This window comes from Gambusia affinis, linkage group LG11, assembly GCF_019740435.1.
Source record: "Gambusia affinis linkage group LG11, SWU_Gaff_1.0, whole genome shotgun sequence".
NCBI classification, from domain to species: domain Eukaryota; kingdom Metazoa; phylum Chordata; class Actinopteri; order Cyprinodontiformes; family Poeciliidae; genus Gambusia; species Gambusia affinis.
The window spans coordinates 15,742,112-15,765,125 of NC_057878.1; the positions used below are offsets into that span (position 1 = coordinate 15,742,112).

Here is a 23,014-nt window from a genome sequence, read left to right on the forward strand (position 1 = left end):
GAAATGCCCTAAAATTAGGTTGTGTTGACTGTGGTCTCTCAATCAAGACTCACTTAGAAAACGTTATAACAGAACTTTAGTAATGTGGAATTTTTGCTTGGTTCAGTCTTCAGACACATTTGAAATGAAACCTTGAAATGAAAAATGCATCAAAACACTTGAATTGAATTTGCTTTATAGTCTTCGTAGAGCTAAAATTATCCCTGTTATCAGGCTCCTTTTGAAGCACTTTTTCTTTCCACTTAACTTATCATTTTATGTTTGCATCTTGTGTTTGGAGGTAATCAGCATCCTTTATTATAACCTTTTAGGAAGTTATCAATGACTGTCTCCTGGACAACTGTCAAATCAACAAGCTTCTCCATTGTATGTCATAATAAAACTTAACAGTCCTATATACATTTTTTTATTGGCCCTATATAATATTCACAGTTTCTGAGAAACCAAACTTTTGGGTCTTCAGTAGCTGTAAACCATTATCAGCTAATACATTTCTAAATTATATAGTTCTGTGTATATTGAATTTATATAATAAATTAGTTTTATTTATTTTTTTTAAAGAATTTATAAAATAAATGACCTTTTCAGCATTGTTTTCATTCCAATGCACTTCTGTGGGAAGCAGAGAGTAAATGGTGGAGGAATCCAAACAACAGTATTCAGCTGGAGGAAGAACAGAGATGAGTATCCTCATTATTAAAGAGGAATTGGTCAGATTTTGAGGAAGGCAGAAATGCTTCCTTTCTTGGAAGATGTTCGGGGGGGGAGGTGCTCTACTCTAATCGTGTTGTCTAGTTTTTTTTTCAACACCCAACAGCAGTTTCTGGTCAGGCAGAAGCAAAACTGCTCTGTGTAAATGAAGTGAGGCATCAGTGCAGACTATCCTGGGGCAGTGATGCTGCTCTTGCACAGAAAACGTTGGCTGTAAAATGCTGTGATGAACAGCAGACATTTCCAGTTCACAGGACTCCCAGTCTCTCCTGAGAGTCTGCTTCATCCTTATTATGGCCAATAATAGCCCATTGTAGTCAAATGCTCTTTCTCTTCACTGTGACTGAATGAGGACGCATTATTTACAGAGGAGACAACGCTAATACACGCCTGCAGAAAACTGCTGACAGGAAGAGGGCAGAAATCACAGGGCTTTTCCCTCCTGGAGGACGTTACACTTCTTTGTATTTATAGCTATGTTTAATAAGATCCCACAGTCTGCCAATACACCTCCAGACAACCTCCACAGCCACTCTCCCTGCAGGTTTAGATACAAGCTGTTAGACTGAGATCAATGTTTAATTTCTGTATTCAACAGTAAGCCTGTGCTGACACTAGCAAGGTCATTCAATGATAGACAAAAAGAACATTATCATCATTCATATTAGGGTTAGGCAGCTCAGCAGTATTACCTTGAATACTGATTTTAAAACATTATGTTGATCGTGCAAATTTAAGTTTAAATGTGTTTAATGTTTCTGGTAATTCTTCTTCTTCTGGTTCTCTTTAAGGGCATTATGTTCTCAACAGTGACACCTTGTGTTTTGTCATGTGAGTGAGTCACATTTGCAAACAATTAGGCAACCATGATGATTGTAGCGCACAGAACACAGCGAGGTCAGAATCAAGACTGATGAACCTGTAGAGATTCGGTTGTGTTTTAGCTTACATCGTTTTAAAAATTATTTTATCAATTTTTGTAAAGCTTCACAAGGTTTTTGGTGTTCCACCCAGATGAATGTTCAACATTAGTTTGTAACTTCAAACTATTTAGTAACATTTTGAACGCCCAGAACAAAAGAAAGTAAAAAGACTTATCTCTGCACTTTTAGGTGCCAATTTTATCATCAAAGATTAAATTGGCACCTATTTAATCTTTGGAAAGATTAAATAGGTGCACAGAGGAAGTGCCTAGGCATTTCACTAAATGGGCCAGAACCGATAGTTTACAATCCATTACTCATAGCATTGTGTATTTTCATAGTACTAGCAGTTTCCAGAGTTGAGCTAGAGTTAATATCTTTGTTTTTATGTTTTGTTTATGTATTTTGTTTACTCTAATCAACTCTTCAGTTAAAAGATCTTAGTTTGATCAATTGTAAATAGACTAAGAGTCATTAGCAGTATTCTTATAATCTTTCCATTTAAGAAGAAGATCATAAAGATTAAATTAAAAAATGGTGCCATAGGATAAAGGCATGTTTTTCAACAAAATCCTTACGGACTCTTTATGAATTTCTCTGCATTCCTTTGCTGCAGAAAACAACTTTAAGTTTCCATTATGTGCTTATGTCCAAAGGCATCCTGAGACAAATGCCCAACCCCAAAGTCATACACCATTAATGCAGTCAGCAATGTTGCAGCCTCAGAATCTTATTATCTTAGTTGGTTCAGCCTCATTAGCCGTTCTATGCATATTAATGGGTGGGAAATGGGAAACTATACCCTATTTAAGAACAAAACATGCTCCTGGTGCTCGCTGCATCCTTGGATACAGAACATAACTCACTCGGCAAATTGCCATCATCGAGCTTGTGGCAGAACCCCGCTGTTTTCTTTACCCAAAAGCCCCTAGTTCCCTCACAGACACAGTTTCATTAACCTGCACTATATTCAGTTGCCATTATGGCTCTAATTATGGCACACGCTTTCATGAGGAAGAGCACGGATTCTCAGGGACTTTTATGTCCAGCTGTCCTGTCGCCAAGGCCAGGGTCATCTCCACTGCAGCTGAACGTCCAGACAGAGAAGATGTTGTAATCTTAGATGCATTGAAGCTAGCTTTGAGGACTTATGCAGGCTTATCTCTTATGGTCACGATTGCATTAGACACAAGACCTTGAGTTCGAAGCCACTGAAGCAGAAAGGGAAGCAAATTAAAGTCTTCTCATCTACCTTCTCAGCTGTGTCTAGATTGCATCAGTACAAAAAGAAAAGAAACACTTTGATGATTAAATTGGCACCTAAAAGTGCAGAGGTAAGTCTTTTTACTTTCTTTTGTTCTGGGTGTTCAAAATGTTACTAAATAGTTGTGAAAATTTCCAAACAGTTAGTAGGAAAACAACGATCACAGTTTGCCATTTTGGACTCAGACCATCTGCCAAGAGAGAGATGGAGATCTTAGCTTGGGAAACAAATAAAAACCTCTGTCCAGTGTCTCATTATCCATGAAAGTATCTCCAGACTTTCCTCTGTCCAATCAAAGACAAAAGAAACACAGGAACAAGTCGAAAAATCCCAACATGAGGGAGACTGAAACAGCTCCCTCAGTGGAGAGCATTGCTCACTCACGGCAGATAGTGGAGGTATGAAGATCCTTTTGGCAGGTGCTGTGTGCTGTCAGAGCTTTAGATGAGCTCTGCTGCTGGATAACATCTTGCCAAATGCTCGAAGCTTGTCAGTTAACAGTCTGCCAGGAAAAGGTGGACAGCTACTAACCTCTCAGAGAAGACACAAAGACCAACAGCAAGTTCCATGAAAAGAAAGTTTTGAGTTTTCTGAGTGAAGCTAACAGCATCATTGCAATGATACACCTCAATATTAGTTGTTTATAATTTAGACTTTTTCAGCACAATATCCTTAACAGTTTCTGTAAGACACTTTCCACCAGTACTAATTATGATCTTGTTTTATCCACTTACATGTAATAATTAGGTTATTGTTAAAAAATGGAACTTTGAAAATATTTAAGAATTATTTATCGATGTGCAAACAAAGCTGCTATGTGGTGCAGTCCAAGAATCTAATGAGTTCAGATTGTGTGCTTGAGGCTTCTGCATGTATCTTGCGTGATTTCCTTGTGATGCCTGGATTATCTTCAGGTATTCCAGCTTCTTCCCAAAGTGATAAAACATGACGATTATGTATATCAAAACCCTATTCGCCAAATAATATCTCTAGTGAAAGTTTATTTCTCCCCGAATCGCCACAAAAACGTTTATGTGAGCAGCCCAGAGAAGACAATAAAAGCACTCATCTGATCACTAAAGTCACAAATTTTTCATTCTGTTGAGTTTATGTTTAGTTTTACATTCCAATCCCAATCCAAGGAGGTTACATTCTGCAGCCTAACGGGGTCTGCTGCCAATGTCCCTGTGCCAAACACCACAGGACGCCATGTTCAGGCCCTGATGGGTCAGAGCTGCTTTGACACAGAAAGTAGACTCACAAACTCTTCATTTCACATGATCATTTAAATATGTCATTTAATCCACACTTATAGCACCCTAGATAAAGTCTTAACATAAATTCAGCTTTTGTTTTCTTTAGCATGATATCTTTTAAAAAAATTCCAGTGTGTTTATTCAGTTTGGGGGAAAATGGAAGATTATTGTAACCACATCAAAATTATGTTTGCCCCAAACAATTTCTAAAGATTGATTATAACATTTGATGATTAATAGTTACTATCCAGTAACCTTTAGTTATCAAGACTCCCTGCACTCCTCCTAGCCACTCTTGAAAAACAGAACATGCTTTTTATATAAAGATGTATGATATTAGTTCTAAGTCAACAAAGAGCTACAAAGAAAGCTGACATTCTGAGTCTTATCCACTAGTCCAGACAGCAATAAATCAACATTTTAAATGACTGGGAACATGGCAGGGCGACTTGGCAACGCAGTGGTGTTGCCTTGCAACAGGAAGGTCCCAATTGGGGTCTTTCTGGATGGAGTTTGCATGTTCTCCCCGTAGATGTGAGTTCTCCACTCCAGTGTCCTCCCACAGTCCAAAAATATGACTGCTAGATTAATTGGTCTCTTTAAATTGCTCTTGGTAAAAATGATCCCCACCCACCATATTGGCTGCCAATAGATGTGGAGGATGGTACATTTTCAGTGAGTTTTTCTCTGTGGATCACTTGACTAAAGCGATGAATCTGGTGGTTTAACGTGACACACCTTTAGGTAAAGGTCAGTTGTCTTGAATACGTGGAGTACGAGTGATACTTTAACAGGTATGCAGCAGAAAGATATTTAAATTGCATATTAAAACAATTTGCTCAAAGTGGTGTCTCTCTGTGATCCTTTGTTTTGCTAATAAAATGCGTTTTTGCATGTAAGTTAGGGTGAGCTGATGATTAAAAAACGCATCCAAAGTGTGCACACTTGCACTGTGCACCACTGATTCCAATAAGCTCAATAATTTTGCTTTAATTATACCCACTATAACAATAAGCCAGTCTAAGATAAATAAATAAGTTGGCTGTCCTCCCTGGAATAGTGCTGATGCGGAGGCCTGCCTAGGCATTATAAACCTAATTAGCAGAAGATTACTATGCAGTGTGCAAGGCTGTGGTCCAGAAAGACATCATTAGGTCTTCTGATGGGGATATGCCTTCAGCACATTGATTGTTTTTCGCTCCAAGAACAATGCAGATTGCAGACTTTATAATTGGGCTTCCAGGTCACTTGTGACTTCACTTCAACTCTGTGTGGCTGCTGATCTCCATTCAAACACCAGAAGCTCGTAACAAAAAAAGACATTCCTGCACAGCTGCTACAATGAAAAGGATCTCATGAATGTTGTAAAAACCATGATGTACTACACAACTGATTTAGATGATAAAGTTGTTTTTATAAGATTTAGAAATACAGAGTTGATTTGTTACATATAAATTATTTATGACATTTTCCAAATCCTTTAATCCAATTAATTTGATACAGTCAATGATCAGAGGAATCTCTCTTCTTCGTCCTTAATATTTTGACTTTTTAGTGTACTATGTATGACACTACGTAGTGATTTGATAATGTCTGAGGTTTCCTTCCTCAGCTTGTGTTCAGTATCTTTAAGATTTCATTATTTCTGAGTCTCAAAACCTTTCAGTCTATAAGCACTAAATACATCGGAGCAGTATCAGCTTGTGTGCAATATTTGTGTGAATGCACTCATGGTCTCTTCTGATAAAATTTTTTCTGTAATGTTTCTGTTTCTCTTTCCTTTACATGTAACACATGTGCCTGTATTCTGATACATTGCCATTTTTTTCTAAATATTGTCTACTTTTGATAAAACATTCATAATTCCTTTCGTATGTGTAATTGTAGCATATATGTTGTCAAGCGATTGCAATACTAGATATATTTACATATGTTATCATATCTTATTTTGTCATAGTTTTAATGTGTATTTATTCACCTTGCAGTAGACACGCATTTTTTCTGGTGGATAAATAAAAAAATATTTTAGTTGAAATATTATATATTTTTTTTATTTTATATTTTTTTTTATTTCTTAGCAACTTCACAAGAATAAAACAATTAAAAAGATTACATTTTTGGACATTTAGTTTGGTCACTGACTTCCTGTTTCACTAATAGATTCACAATAACAAAATACAGATGTAGTTTTTTGTGAATTTATAGTTGTATTGTAATACAGAAAATCGTAATGGCAAGCAAGCATGGCATCTCCATCTTGATTCTTCATTATTATGGAATGAGCAGAGCCACCTTATCTCTCTAAGTGACATTTCATATATTTAAAATATTTACGAGAGGATACAAAAGGTTTGGCAAGTTCTCAAACTGGAGATGTCGCCATAATCGCAAAAGTCCTATATAGTTGCAGTCAGGCTCTCCTGCGTCTGGTAACGTGTAAACTATTACTATGATATAGGTAAGTAGTTTATTCTTGACAATCCACTACAGCAATAGACTCTTATTTTGCAGTAGGAATGGAAGCAGTTCATGAATCGTTTCCCCAATTGATGACACAAGCCTTGAATAAGTCACCACCACAATAAAATTGTTTATGAGGTGGCATGAAAACCTATAAACAAGAAATAAAAGATTTGTTGGCACAAGCTACTAATTTCCAACACTTCTGTGTAGTTAAAAAAGCTTGCAAATTAATATGCAGATTAGTCAAACTTGGACTGAATTGCTAGAAAAATTCAGACTTTTTTCCAATAAGTGGAAAACATTAAGGGAAACAAATGTGGTGCACATTACATGATAGAAGTTTTAAACAGAAATAACCATATTATCCTCATTCTGGTGTGCAAGGTTATTTAAAAGTCATTCAGTGAAAATTCATCAAAAGAAGAGGAAACAAAATAGCTGTCTGGGTCTGTTGTTATGCTATAGCACATTACAGATTCCACAGAGATTTAACTCCTTTGCACACTCAACTAATCACAACACTTCTGATCTTTACACAAATGTCAAACCTGAGACCAAACAGCAGGTCACAAAAAAGACACCAGACAATAGAGAGACAGATTGGTATAAAAAAGTAATTTAATTTTTTTTTAAAAGAACAATATTTTTCAATGTATCAGTGTGTCCAAAACAGACTGGAAGGCTTTACTTACTAAAAAAAATTTAATTAAACTTTTAAAACAATGTTTGTTGGTTGATGAGTTCATAGACCAAAAATGATGGGAGTTCTTAGTTTAGATGCAATTAATATATTGGAATAATAAATGGCATGTAGATATTTCAGGATTGTCTGCGTGGGCAGATTTGCTCTACTAAATGGATATTTCAAGACAGAGTCCTACTAGACTTTATTAAATCAAGATTGGACCCAGGATCAAAGTAGGCAGGCCACATCGATGTCATAGCAACCTGTGTTTGTATGACCTTCAACTTTAGGGATTTTATGCGTGTTGTTGTTTCACATTTTTGACTGGCTTATCACCAATCAGAGCTAATCAATGAAGAAATTGCCTATTCCAATAGCCATGCGTTTCTAGCCACTAGATTCCTAATTCTGACCTACTTTATGCTGCTTAGATTAAAAGGCCGTTGTTTTAGTCCAATGGAGAGCCAATATTACTCAAAATGTACCTCTTACCACCAACTACAGAGGTTTTTAAGCCATTAACCAATATTAATAATGAAATACAACAGTGGAAATCCCGCTTAAAAACTGTGATAATAAATATTCTAATGCTATCTTCTGTCTCCTGCTTGGGTTGCGTTTTGTTTGCTTACTTTGTATTCCTCTATGCGTATGTATGTTCATAAGAGTGAGCATGTTTAATCAGCTTCACTCGCTGCCTCCCGATCTGGACTCAGCCATCGCTTGCCTGTCTGCTGCACCATCGTTCTTTCTGGCTGGCGTTTTGTAACCGAGCACTACAGCCCCATTTGAGGTATGATAATCAGCTGATTAGCCAGCGAAGTCCTTTTCCCAGAGGCTCCTTTGTGTGCAAAATCCTCACCGCCAATTGACATGTGGACATCATCAAGCTGATGAAATGCAATTGTAATGAACAAGTGAGGCAGAGCATCTGCAGAGGGACCCTGAACGAAGAGGACCCTTCCCTCCTGACATGCTAATGTTGAAAGCTGCTCTCTGCCTGTACTTCCCGTGGGTCCCTCATGGAAATGTGAGAAGATGCATATTCAAACCAGCGCTTTCTGAAGGGGCTGTATGTATGAGGAAAACGATGAGCTAAAAAAAAAAAAAAGATGGCGTGGACTTTGCCAAATGCTAATTCTGAGACAGATTATATTGCATCACGCGCAGTAATGATCTGACAGTTCATTTGTGAGGAGAGTTCAGGATCTGAGGTTTAATGCTTGGGTGGACGCAGGTGCCGAGCCCCAGCTCTTCAAAGCTGTCAGAGGAAAGCAGGGGGCTGCTGTCAAATTATCCCAGTTAAAAAGGAAGAGGCGCCTCCAAATATGAAAGACATTTAAGAAATTAATGCATTCGTATTCAACACATATTGCAACAGCATTTCATTAGAGGCGCTCTAGTCATATTAAAACTGACATCTGACCTTTCACATTTCTCTGAGGCACTCAAGAACATTCTTATTACATACATGCTTAAGTCAAAGAGAAGGTAATTGTGATAACTAGCAATAATTAAACATACTGACATTTCAGATTCCATGGGTTTTCTCCTTAATTCAGCTTTTATAGTGTTGAAGAAATAGGGGAAAAAACATATGTTTGTTTATTTGGGTTTTGATTAGAGTGAAACTGTCAGTACGGTAGGCTCTGTGACTAGAATAAGAAGATTTATTACAGTACTGTTGCTGCTCTTGCTACTGCATAATATTGCAGACTTGCAGACAGCTGTTTTGGAAATATATTATCTGCTTTCAAATTTGAATCATGTAGCATAAAAAGATACAAGAATTGTTTAATTTTAGCAAAAATCTGATTGGAATGGAATTGGAATTGGTGATGAAGACATCTCCTAAAAGCTAAATGTCATTGAGGTTGAAAAGCCTCCTTACCATCACCCTAATCGTTAGCTCCCTCTACAGAAAATACATCAGACTCAAGTCAGGATTGCTAGTAAAATCAAAATAATATTTTAAATATCAACCTGCTCAGAATAATTTTGGTCTTCACTGTATATTATAGAAAAACTCTATTCTGGTTCAGCAGTTGGTGTCAATGCCATAATAATCATAGTGATCATAAATGTGTCTGAAAATGTGTCATTCTTTCTAATAATAGAGCCTAATCTGCAGATGCTGAACGTCAAAAACAAAAATATTTATCCTCAAACAGACTTCCTCAGTGTACCACTTATAAAATTCTTACTAATGGAATTTGAACTGTCGGTTATTTTAAAAATGCTGTATGTATCCAACATAACTTAAAAGAAATTTGACTTTGTAATTTAACACCTCTGTTTGAAAACTGCTCTTTTCGCCTTCAGGAAGTCATCACAACAACATTCCTCTAGCAATCATTTAACAATGTTTTTTATCAGCGTTGCACTGAGAAGTGGCTCGAATAACGAGCTCAGCAGATGTGCAGTTCCACTAGGTGTAGGCTAATTGCTGCTGGCTAGTCTGAAGGAGCAGAGTGGAAGAGTCATGAGGGAGAGCTGCTCTTTAATGCGGAGACTTGGAAACTGCAACTCTGAGCAGGAGCTTCCCCCTCAAAGGTGGTGCTTGAGAGTTTGAGGCAGGAATGACATTATAATATGATGTAAAGCTAAACAACATATGAAAACCAAGTGGAACCTAACTTTACGTGACTAACCCTGATCATCTCTTCATCATAATACAAGTATATTGAAAGCTAATTAACATTTTTCAAATTCTAAATGCTGGAAAAGTAGACATGTATAAGAATCTGAAGGATCTGCAGATCCTGTGAGATGTTCCCAACCTGCAGTGGTCAATATCTATGAGAAGTGGCTCAAGGAGGGAAGAGAGAGAGGGTCAAGAATAGCACAAGCCCAATGATGCACATAGGGAGGAAAAGCTGGCCTCAGTGGTTTCATCCAACAGATGAGCTATTGCAGCTAAGATGCTGAAGAAGTCGATGTCAGTTCAGATAGGAAGGTGTCAGAATGGGACTGCTGTGGTGGCGTAGGGAATAGCGTGACCCACGTTTGGAGGCATTGAGTCCTCGACAGGTTCGATTCCCGGACCCGGCGATATTTGCCGCATGTCTTCGCCCCTTTCTTTCCCCTTTCCTGTCAGCCTACTTTCATATAAGGGACGCTAGACCCCACAAAGACCCCCTGGAGGGGAGGGGGGGAAAAAAAAACGAAGGTGTCAAAATACATAGTCCATCACAGTTTGTTGTGCACCTCTAAGGATCCCCGCTGAATCTTTTTCAAACTAAACTAGTTGCAGGAATGATTGAGGAGCTCAACACCACGTCATTGTTTAGATGAGTTTCTTCACTAAGAAGATGAGTCAGAAATACTTTTCCAATCCAGTGAGATTCCATCTTAGAGGATTCTCTGCGGATATCTTAGTGCCAGACACAACGACTCACCTACAGGAATCTAGTGCAGCCAATGTGTCAACAAGTTATCGCAGCAAAATGGAATCAAAGCATCATAATGTTACACCTCATAAATGTAAATGTTTTTAGAACTCCCAAACTGTTATATTGAATTATTCTGAGAGATTCTAAGCTATTTGAGGGAAATCCACCCCCTCACCCATCCCCCAGTAATTCAACCATGAGTAAAGAGTTGTGACATTAAAGCTTTGAGCAGTTGGTGGAGGTCAGCTCAAGTAAACAGACCAATGATGAACTCCATATTGTTTTTTAAGGATAGATGTAGGTCATTGCACCTATGGCCTCCAGCTGAGTCATTTTGTGATGACAGGACCTCTTTGCTTGGACCTCAGCCTGAGCAAATGGGCAGTCAGCAGGCCCCCTGCTTTTCTGGGCCTTTTGGGTATCTGAGGTGTCAAAGCAAGAGTGGGTCACAGACCCTGAAATCCAGCCTCCCACTGTTCAGCCCCTTCCATAACCCGGTGCAAGCACAACTAGACCCTAGGCTATGAGGTGTGCTCCCTCCCACCAGGTGTTCATGATGGCACGCATGTCTTTAGGGGTAAGGAGTGCTGTGGGCTGCCTGGGACTACACATGGAGCTGGGGGTCAAACATGGAGCCATGCTGGACCAGCTGTCGCTTTGCTGTGTGCCCCATCTCTAAGCCAGTCCTGCTGGAACAGGCCAGATGCGCCCACGCAGTCACTCCTTTACACCGCAATACAAAGTGGTCCTCACTAATCTGACCTTGTGGCACCTTGGCATTACTTTGCCAGGATTATTGCAGCAAACCGGCAGACAACTTTGGTCATCTGTGTGGATGTAGCTCCTCCCACTCTCCAAGTAATTGACACGGTCATTTTTCTGTATTCTAACTCCGTACTTAAAGGAGGGGCTTCCTTTAATTTGTAAAAGCTAAGCCACCATGTGCACACATGCACGCAGCTTGATCACAGATTCAGTGCTGCTTTGGAAGCCACAGAACTCCATCTTTCCTTCTAACTGTGGCTAAAAGCATGAAAGCAGCAGTGAGATTTCATTTGGTTAACTGACTGAAGGCACTGAGGGAGTAAAGCTCGCTGGAGAGATTTATACACCAAGTCTGATGCCTCCTGCTCTCTATAATAGAACAAAAGCTTGTTGTCTCTTCCAATTACAGATGTCAAAACGCTTATTTTGAGGGTTGTGATCTTTTCCCTTTTAATCTGCAAAGATAAAAGGTCTCAGCTTCATTAGCATGTGCTCGCTCCCCCCAGACCCAGATCTCCAGCAAGCAGCCAGCTCAGCCTTACAGCACTATTACCCACTCTAGGGGCCATTAAGGTCTAACATTAATGATGTGTAATTAGCATATGATGACAAATAATAACAATGCACACCAATTCACTGTAATGGGGGGTAGGATAATAACATGGAATCCCACTGTTTCATCCGTACATAAGGCTCACAAAATCTATGTTTCATGTTCCACGCTATTGTTCTTAGATATAATCAAGTGAGCTGCAGAATGTAGAAATAAATTATCCTAAAAAATATCTTTGTTGAGAAATATTGGGATGAAAATAAATCGAGGAAGTCAAATTTGTTTTCCTGCATAAAATCCAGTTATATCGTCCTGTGGCTGCCAATCTTTTGTAAATCTGTTACTTTAGGGGTCAGGTGTACAAATAAAACCAGGCTCTCTACATATCTCCCTAATCCATATATAAATTATTTAAGATAATGATGCGAGAACTCAAGTTAAAATTGAGGGGTATTAACAGACAAGTGATCAATTATGCTGTAGAGCTGAGGCAAAGCGATCAGAAGTGACAGACCGTCTTCAAACGGCTCTTCTCATCCATTAAACAGGCTGCCTGTTTGTGTCAGCCGCGGGTCTGGAAGAAAACCATACAATTAAAGAGACCCCGCATGTTTTTCGGTTTTTTTTTTGTTTTTTTTCCCCACTCCTTCACGCACACACATTCATATGCAGCTCCAACATGCAACATCTTGTATTGTCTTTGCAGGTTTTTTTTTTTTCTTTTTTTTTTTTAGTTTCCACATCTGTCACAAAACCAACCCATCACCAATTATACCAAAGCAGCAAAACACGTCCATTTTCAAATTTGTTTGGTTACCTCCCGTAAAGAAGATGGCGGGGCATCTTTGAATCGAACTAATCAAAACACCTCAAAAGTAGAAACTGAATGAATTTATTGACTAAACGTGTAAATGTCTGCTGTTGTCGAGATAAACAACTGCGGGACGTGATGAGACATCCTATTGTGCTTGTGTTTTAAATATCTGTGGGTGGACTGGGACATCTCAGAAAAAAACAACACTCATCTTACTCGCCACTAGAAAAATGACAAGCATTTGTAACAGGAATATTTAGCAGCAGAACTTCTCATTGCCAAGGACAAAGTGCAAAATTATAGACGAGCGTTCATGTAAAAACACACATCTCTGCTGTTTTAAGTGGAATTCAGCGACTGGAAACACAATACAGTCCTCTCTTTCAGGCAAGCAAAGCAGGGCTACTCGAAACCCTGTTTACAGCACCCAGATCTCAAATTGACTTGCTAATGTTAACTTTTATCCCGTTGCCATGGGTTACCGTGTCGTGTGATTTGACACCGAGCTACAGGCGCCGCTGATTAGTAGCATCCAGTTCTGTCCATCTCTGTGCATCACTGAACCATCTGGTCATTTATTCACTAATAAGCCCCTAATGGCCCAAATATTCAGCGGCCTGTCATTGTGACATGGCAGAAAATGCCTACATCTTTCAACTTGCCTTGACACGTTGCTTGTTTCGCATCAAAATCTCGTCATTTACAGGAGAGAAACTCAGAGGGGTAAGAAACTTGACCTAATCTGCAGTGTTAACACAGAGGCATGGAGCTTTGTTATCTGCTAGACTGACGGAAAGGATGTTAATGCATTCATCCTCTCTCCGCGCTTCAAGATCTTCTTTTCTGCCACAGGGAGAAGGATATGAGCGCTGTCAATAGGAATTTGATTATGCACACATTGATTCCACGCTCGAGGAGCGGAGATTACACCCAGCCCAAAATTGTGAGGTGCTGTGAGAAGAGACAACGGTGCAGCTCGTGGTTCTGCATGCTGTCATTTGTCATCTAAACATTGACTTTTAGATATAAATATTTCCTGATGAACAAGGCCAGCGGGGATTGTAATTAGTGACAAGCTATCATAAATTTAACCTTCCCCGGGACACTGGTGGCAACCAATTAACTAACCACTGAATAAAAAATACCCTCAATTATCTGTCTCATTATGGCTGAACTGGACTGCAAAAATCTGAAACAAGAAACAAGTTTGTAATGATTATTTTTTCACCCACTAAGTTTTTATCTTTACATGTTTGGGGAAGAAATGATTACTGGTGTTAATGGTTACCCTGGTGAAAATTAGTCTTGCTGTTATGAATTAAAATTTCTCCAAAGACAGTTAACTTTGCCATGTTTGTTTGCATCCAAATGTGACAAAATGAAGAGAATTTTGTAGAAAAGCAAGTACTATAATTTCTAAGGAGAATGTGTGTCACAATGCCTCCATTTCAGAATAGCTAGTGTTACATTATATTAGCAGGGCTTAATTCATGATGTTCTGTGACTGTAACTTCACAGACTTGTTTATTTTATTTTTCATATTAATGGATCAGATAATCATTTGAGAATGGCATTTCAATACTCTGTGAATTTTTTCTAATGATTAGATATTTTTTTTTTTACCAATTAATCAGAAAGTAGGTCAGGTACTATCATTTCAAGCATCCCTTAAGCTGAAGTGAGAGAAGCATTTTGATGCATTTGCATTTAACTGAGTGATGTTATTATAAGCTTGTTGCTAGACACAACACAACTGTTGATTTAAAAGGGCTAATATGTATTGCTATTTACAGCTCAATCAAGTAACTATGTTATCTTCAGTTGTTATAAAGTGCTGCATATATAAAACACAAAATAAAAGAAAGGTGCCCTTGCATCAAAACCACATCTGATGCCTTGAAATTGGTCTCTTTAAGACCATTCTACCCTTTCTCACACTCTCCCTTCATCACAGCAATGCTTGTCTACGTTGCCCTTTGGTGCATTTTACTGTTCTTAGGAGCATTCTAGTATATATGATCAGATCAGCAGATGCACATTTGCCCAAAGTGTTTGCTAATTGCTGCCACCACTAGTCTGAAGAAGTTGAGTGGAGAAAGTGCATGTAAGGTGCACGTCAGGGCATTATTCATGATAGAATCCACAAAACCATGTGTGTGCAGCTATTGCTAGTAATATTACTACTAAAAATAATTTTGTCGCAAGAAAACTGTGAAAGAACCACTGTAAAGACAGCAAGTAAGAATGTTTTCCTCAACACATTTGAAAAAACCCACAAAAATATAGATAACTGCAAGAAATATTTAAATAATAATCATAATACATTTTCAGATCATTACTTCCCTCTTACATACACAAAGTGGGGATTATCAATAAAATATTGACTCAATATATAATTATTACTTCAAAACAATCAAAATTCAGCTAACAACATGGATTTTTATCATTCTCAATACAATCCTAAAATAGCCCTTTCTTTTATCATTGGTCTGATTGAAGTGCAAATGAGCTTCACGTTGACTGCCAAGTAGCAAAACCTCTCTGTCAATTTAACTAGGAGTCGAAGGATGGTGTGAATGTATACTTAACTCCCTGTCACTTAGAAAGGCGTGCACCCTGAGCCTCCATCAAGAAGAGCTAAGTAAGATGGAAGACGAGCAGGCTTTGGTTGGAAAGGAGAAGGGAAATGCCACCTTTGGTGAACTCGCTTGGGACCAAAAAAATCCCTGAGACTTATTTGAATGCTGTGCTAAGGGTGAGACGATATGGGCCGTGTGTGCGTGTTCGTGTCTGTGTTTCACCCATTTAATATGATTTCTATTGCAGAAATCTTAGCAGTTTGGCTGTTTGAAAGATTTACTTCATATTCGGAGCAGTCATAGGAAAATCCCTTATTCTGGCTCATCTTTTCCTCCTCGTTTAAATCTCTCACCATGCATTGGCATTGCAAACTACATCGTAGAAACAGAGGAAATCAAATCATCTACGTCTTAAACCATCAGGCGTCATGCAAAAAATGTCTGTGTGAAAACACAGACATTACACACAGGAAAGTGGGAGGGAAATGTTTTATGTATGAAGCACTGTTTCAATATAAAGCAGAGTACATATATTTAAGCTCTTCTAATTATCTAGAGGATTCAAACACAAGCAGCGACAGTTTTGTGGTCTAATTTACGTAAACTTGTTCCATTATATAGGCTGCTGAGAGCATCATTACGAAACGGCTTGCTTTTGAGACTCTTTCGTCTCATTTGCTCCGTGTGTTGGATGTGTATCCTAATGAACGCCTTACAACAATGTGACCTGCCAGCGCAAATAATTAACCTTAAGTGAAACCAATTACATACTTCTCTGCCATCGCGACAGTCTCCAAAAAGCAATCATGGATGCTTTTCCCCTGCACCGTTTGGCTGGTGAAGAAAACCAAACGGTGGCTGCTCTGTAGCAACAAATGGACGCTGAGAAGTCTCTTTATGCTCAAAGAGACATCTAAAGAGGAAGAAGATAAACAACAATTATACCGCTCTCCCTGTCAGCGCAGCATGCCTCGGGTCAGTCCATTTGAGATCACCGCTCGGTGCGCTCTTATGCTGGAATAAGAAGTGAACCCGTTCGCGGCTGGGCTTTTGACTGGCAGTTGGGACCTGGAGACTGCATGTGTGTGTTGTGAGCTGCCTGCGAATGCAGAAAGGAGGAGGGAGGGTTATCCAGACATAAACTTCCGCTGTCAGCATGGGCAATCATGGCACTTCATTGTCCAGCAGCATCATTACAATATGGTTATCATCTGAGCTTGAGTCTGACACCTTCTCCAGGACCTCTCCAATCACCCCCCCCCACTCCCCACCTCGCACCCGCATAGTAGGCTTCAGTACCAGGCAGTCAGGGCAAATCTCTGCTTTGTGCTTGTCTGCCTTAATAGACTGGATGTCACTTCTGCCTGTGGAATGTGCCCGGTCTTCAGCTGTCAGTCAGAGGCGCGGGTGTCAGGCCGGAGCGTGGCTGGAGCCGTCTGGATTAGAGGGTAGTTACCATAGCTGTCAGATTACTGACAGCCTGACACCCCCTCTCCCAACTTCCTTTTATTGTTTCTTTGTTTCTCTCAAACATCCTCCAGATGGGGAGAATTACCAACCAGAAGACGGAGATAGAAGGGAGAGCAAGATGGGAGGAGGAAACAAAAGCCAAGACGGGTTTTTAAAAGTTCTATGCCACGTTAGTTTTGTGATGAAGGAAGGCGCGTTTGGTAGATTCTTATGAGACTACACCTATTCCCACCTCTCCTTGTTATCTTTGGGATTCATGTCAAGATAGGTGTTGGCGTTGGTCATTAGTGTTCTTATACCCAACAGACCGTCTTAGTTAGTACTTTGAGGAAAGCCTTATTGCTGCTGAATATTCACCTCCAGGACAGCACCTCTCCTGTTCATCTGTAGAGCTGTTCTTTAATTTTGTCTTCCCTTTTAGGACAAATGAACTGGTTTAATGTTGAGATGTAGACAGGCATGATAAAAATCACTTAGACAGTATGAGCTATAATGAATTAGAGGATCATCCATGGTTTCTGGAAGTATTTTAATGATTGAAGAAGCTCTGGGCAGGCTACGGGTCAGCACTCCTCTCTTACTCTTTTTATTTCCATCCTTTTCATTTCGGTGACCCTTTCTGGGCGACACTGTCATTCTGTCTTTGCCAAATGAGGAATGGAATAAAAGTGGTCTTCTGTATTTGAAAAAGGGATGATAAAGTACATTTAAAAGTCTGCTCTGCTTTGCATTTTGGAGGAGGTTTTTCTTAAAACTTATTTTGATCAGTAGATGGGAAACATGAGGAAACAAATAAAGAAAAAAATCTTAACTTGAGAATATTAAACAGTGATGATCACAAAAGCTTTAAACAGTGACGGTCCTTGTGAGACTGGCAACCTGGACGAGTCTGGTGCTTTGCTACCTCATACATAACCTTCCTGAAAAGGCTCTTTTTATTTTGTAAGGTATAATAAATACTGTGAATAAAGACAGACAGACAGAAAAACCACTCCACCACCTTTTTCTGAGGTTTGATGTTTGGAAAGTCATACTTACTTCAATGCGGTGAAGCTGTTTTGAAAGTACCTACTCTAGACTAGCTACCCTAGCACATAGCATGACTTAATTAACCATTTATGTCAGCTTGGTAGACTTTTATTGTCTCCCAAGCTGACAAGCTTGGCAACTAGACCATTAATCAGAGAATTTCTAAAAGGCAACTGTGGAGGAACTGCAGATATCTACAGTCCAAGTGGAGGAATCTGTTGACAATACACTGTTAATCATACAATCTGTTTTTATTTTCTAGAGCCATTATGGAGATAAAGCCATAAGAGGTTCTGGTAAACATTTAACATAATCCATGCTGAGGAAACAGCAAATGTATAAAATAAGGTGCTCTGGTCACTTTTAAAGGTTCTGCGTGGTCGGACCGTACCGCCAAAATTGGTTCTCATTGTTGCAGTTGCATGGCAAAAGTCATGTTATTTTGTTCTGAGACCCTATTTGTCACAACCCCCATGGCAAACTTCTCACCCCCCTCTGCATGTGAAACTGTAATATGATTGAATTTTGTGAATTTTGTTTATGTTAAAAACAGCTCCAGCTCAACTAGTAGGCACTGTTTATTTCAGCCAAACAGCATGATGGATGGTTTTGAGGAGCAATTGTCTGAGATCCTGAGGAAGTATGTTGGTCCAGATCAAACATTATTTCTGATGATGACAACCTTTTTAACTCTTAATAGTGGTTATTTTCTGTCATGGTCAGTAGTGTTGACTATTCTGCTGTAAACCACACATAACACAAAACAACATGACCTACATTTATTCATTTCCAAGCACTAAGTAGCTTAAGTGACTTGTGGACTTGGAAGGGGGTATCCAAAAACAAACATCCCAAAACAACATGACCATGAGTCAACAGTTTAACTTTGACCATGCTGAGCCCTTTAAGTGCACTATCCTCACAATGAAACCTGGTGGTGCAGGAATGCTTTTTTGACCTGGGCGATGGAAGTTTTGATACAAGGGATGCAGTAAATTATAGGGCAATGCTTGCTTAAAGCTGCAAAAAACCTTGGGACTGAGGTTCACCTTCTAGTGACAATAAGCATACTGGTAAAAATCATGTCAATTTGTTCTGAGACCAGGCAGACCTACAATGGCTTTGAAAACATTTTCATACGTCACCCAGTCAGTAAATCCATTTAGGAAATCGTGGCTAGAAAATCATGTTCATTTTGCAAAGAAGACTGCAAAATGAGTGTGTATATCTATATGTAAAGTGTATAGATATACATCAAAAGCCTTGCAGCTGTTTTTCAAAAGGAAAGCTGGTCTTCCAAAATACTGACTCGTGGGATGTGAATAAAAAACACATGAACGCTACACTTTCAGTTATATATTTGGAAAATATTTTTAAAATTACTCAACATTTTCCTACTACACTATTATGCAGCACTTTAAAGGTCTATCATAACCTCAAGTAACTAATCGGAAATACAGTAAAGTTTGAGGCACCAATGTGACAAAATGTGAAAAAGGTTCAAAGGGCAGGGATACTTTTACAAGGGAGAGTAGATACACTGATGTAAAAATGAAAGGAAATGAGGTCTTATGTGCGTAAAATACACAGATACATCACTTCGACCCCTGGCCGTCGGATTTTACCATAAAAATAACGGAAGGCAGATTACAGTTCGCCCTGACCTCCAATCTTCTCTAACAAGCCCTGCTTCTAAAATCAGCTGTGCCGTCATGTACGGGCAAAGATAATGAGGGCCGCTGCCTGAGGAGAAGCTGGATGCAAAACAATTATGGTTAGTTACATGAGCACAGGTTAATATTCTCTCATGTCCCTCCTTTCTCACATTCCCTTTTGTCTCACATCAATCTTAATGAAAGTTATGAGACCTGTCCACAATGATAAGCAGCCACTCAGGCGTACTCTGTGCCGAGGCTCACACATTATGCCTCCCCCTTCAAGCCTATGTTTTGCATTGCCTAAAGCATCTATTAAAATCCCCTTGTAAAATTCATAAAACAAAAATGTGGTGGGTCAAGTCTAGAGGGAGCCAAAGTAAGCTGCTTATTAGCAGGGAGTCGAAAACACAGATCCAATTACACATCCTGAACAAGGAGCACTAAGAATCAGCATTGGGGAATAAGTATTTTCCTTTTCTCTCCCCTTCAATTGGCCTAGGTGCAGAGGAGAGGGAGAGAGGTACCACAGAGCGAGATCCACGAATGGTAATTACACTGTGAGTGTTTAGTGCATGAAGCTGGAGTTGGAGCCATTCAAGTAAAAACTCATGTAAATCTTCACTTTCCTTCAGATAGTAAATTGGTGGGGTTTTAGAGGAATCCCAGTAGAAGAGGAGGAGAGGGGCCGTGCGGAGAGGAGCCATGAGCTCCAGAGATATGTAAAGAATCTCTGTCTGGAATTTAAAGGGCTACAAATTAGACCTGACATTAGCCCTTTTCTTTCACAGAGCAGGCAGAATGTGAATGAAACAGAATAAATAACTGTAAGACGGCTTTTCCCTCCCTTCTTATAAGATGACATTAATCCTTTCATGTGCAATGACAGCTTACAGGGGTTTGACCCTCTCCCCTGACAGCCATATAAAACCAGGAGATTTCTTAAAATCCCACCAAGAACAAGCTTTTCTTAATAAGAGGTCCTGATAGAGGTCTCCACCTCACATTTAATACACCAGTTTATACCACTGCTCAACAGATGGCTCTCATTAAACCCAGCGACAAAACTGTGAATTTTAATTCCTGTTTTTAACTTGAATCATTCTGCGTCTTTAACAAGCAGAGTGCATTTTAAGATTTATTTTTTTTTTCCTTCCTGTGTAGTGGAGGCTGAAGTGTCCTCCAAGCGTACAATAGTGAGAGCATTTGAGCCCTCTGAAAGAATAAAGATCAAAGGCGTAAAGTCCTCATGCCGCTGCCGGGTTTAAGCCGTAACCAGCGCCGGCGCTGCTCTTCACATCTCGGATGGCGCATAGTGGTGGGTGGCGAGCTGACTGATTACCAGGAGTGCACTGTGAGCGTTGCTCCCTTCTTACACAGGACCATAATGTGGGTGCAGGGTGCGGGCAGTCCGCGTGGATCCGTGATCCGGACTACCACCATGCAGCGACAGTGACATATGGCTTAATGAATTTAGTAAAAAGAGAAATACCTCAACATGGTACTTCATCTATGCAAATGGACAATTTGTCACATTTTCAGGCAACAAAATGTGAATTTTTAAGTTTGTACATTTTATAGTTTTTTTTTTTTGGGGGGGGGGTTGGCTGATCACAACTTTCATGACTTCCTGTTTCCATGAAGTAGAAATTTTACATGACAGAATGGACCAAATTGTCACCAAAATGGGAGACGAGAGCTGACTTTCAAAATGTCCAAAAATGAGAGCAAGAAAATTGTTATTCAACTAAATTTGTCCAAAGGTGTTTTTAGCACATCTTCACTAAGGGAGTTGATATGTGTGAAGAGCAGGGTATGTTTAACGTAGTCATAACGGAATTAAAGTAGTAATTGTCTGAATAAAAATATATTTTAATGTCACAACAGTGTATAGGCAGAGGTGTTTTTAAAAGGAAAATCAATCATTTTATCTGTAGTATCAAGAGTAAAGCAGCATAAAAGGCATGACAATAACAGCAGACTCTGTTGTCTCTTGAAGAGGAAAAGCACTACCTACTTCAATAAATAAGAAGTGAACATAATCATTATTTATGACATCATGAGATAATATTTGTATACGTCGTAGTCATATTTTTGAGATTTTAATTGTTCTAAGGTGGTAGAAATTCCCTTCAGGTTTGGTCCCTTTGGACCAAGATATTAGCTACAACCTCTATATAAGCTGAATTTATACTAAATGAAGATGCCAAGCGAGTTGTTGATCGCAAGTAAGGTATTGTCTGCTTTTAATTTCTTTTAGAAAGGCATCACTTGTTCATTCTTTCCTCTTAACCTGTCTATCTGTTCACCTCAGATTGTCGTATGCTGTAAAAATCACAAACTATGTTATCCCATTTTCTACTCTCCATTACATCCATACATGCATTCCTTTGCTTTACAGCCAGGCACACTGCAGTTATGTCAGGGGCTAAGCTAAGTGCAAGGGCCTCACATCTCTTAAATAAATGTTAACACAGCGGCTTGAGTTAACAGAAGTGGCTGCACAATTACCAGCCGGTGATACACCGTTGACATTATCAAACGGAAACCGACGTCGCAAATGGTCCTCCCCTTGAATGCCGCCGCTAAATGGCCACTTTATATTCCATCACCTTAGATTTTCCTTGTCCGCTTAACCCTCCCCCATACAATCAATTTCATCTCCTGCCGATGAACCGATACGAATGCAATTCCTATTTACGCGGCAGACGAAAGGCAAAAACAAAACTGTGAAAGATGTGCAGTCCAAAACAACATCTGCTAGTCAAAGAGCGCGGATTAATTGGAAGTCTTTGTGCTGCGATTTCAGCTGAGTGCAGTTTGACTAACATCTTAACCTACTTAGTGCAATTAGTGCTTCATTAGAGAGGCTAACTAACTATTGCTTCTCTCCATAATGATGTGCAAGAGTGTAGACATAAAAGTACATAATCAATGGTTTCCAATTACTCCACGAGTGCAACCACTATTTCAAATAAACTGGATAATAATATAGAGCCATTACAAAGTCTAAGGTAGCAGAACCATTTAATTGCAGCACAGTTCTTCTCAGCACCAAGATTTTTCCACACTAATGAAGTGTCATACAAAAAAAAGGGCTGTATTGATTTTTTTTTCCACCACACAGCCTCCACCACAAATATGTAATTATCCTTTTTATATCTGGCAGGGGATTAAAGTAATCTATAGTATCTAGCCTTTGCGCTTCCCTGACAGGGATTGTGTGGGGCTTTTACCCTTTTCAAAATATGCAGCTTCTTTTGATGAATGAACTTTAGACAAAATGATGTTCTGTTCTATATTGTTTTGTCTAAAAAGCTCTATTCTGAAGACATCATGCAGCATGTACAGCTGCCTGAGCTTTCAGTACACTATCATGGCATTTCAAGCCCTGTCATCCCCGAGGCAGGCAGTTAGAGCCAACACACACGCAGACAGATAGCTTTCACAATCGA

At 39.3% G+C, this 23,014-nt stretch overlaps 1 long non-coding RNA gene across 1 annotated transcript in view; it reads right to left on the minus strand.

Annotated features, from left to right (window-relative positions):
• The window catches only part of LOC122840188, a 98,594-nt gene that overhangs the window by 31,440 nt on the left and 44,140 nt on the right, over nucleotides 1–23,014 (minus strand). The gene's annotated exons all lie outside the window — the stretch shown is intronic.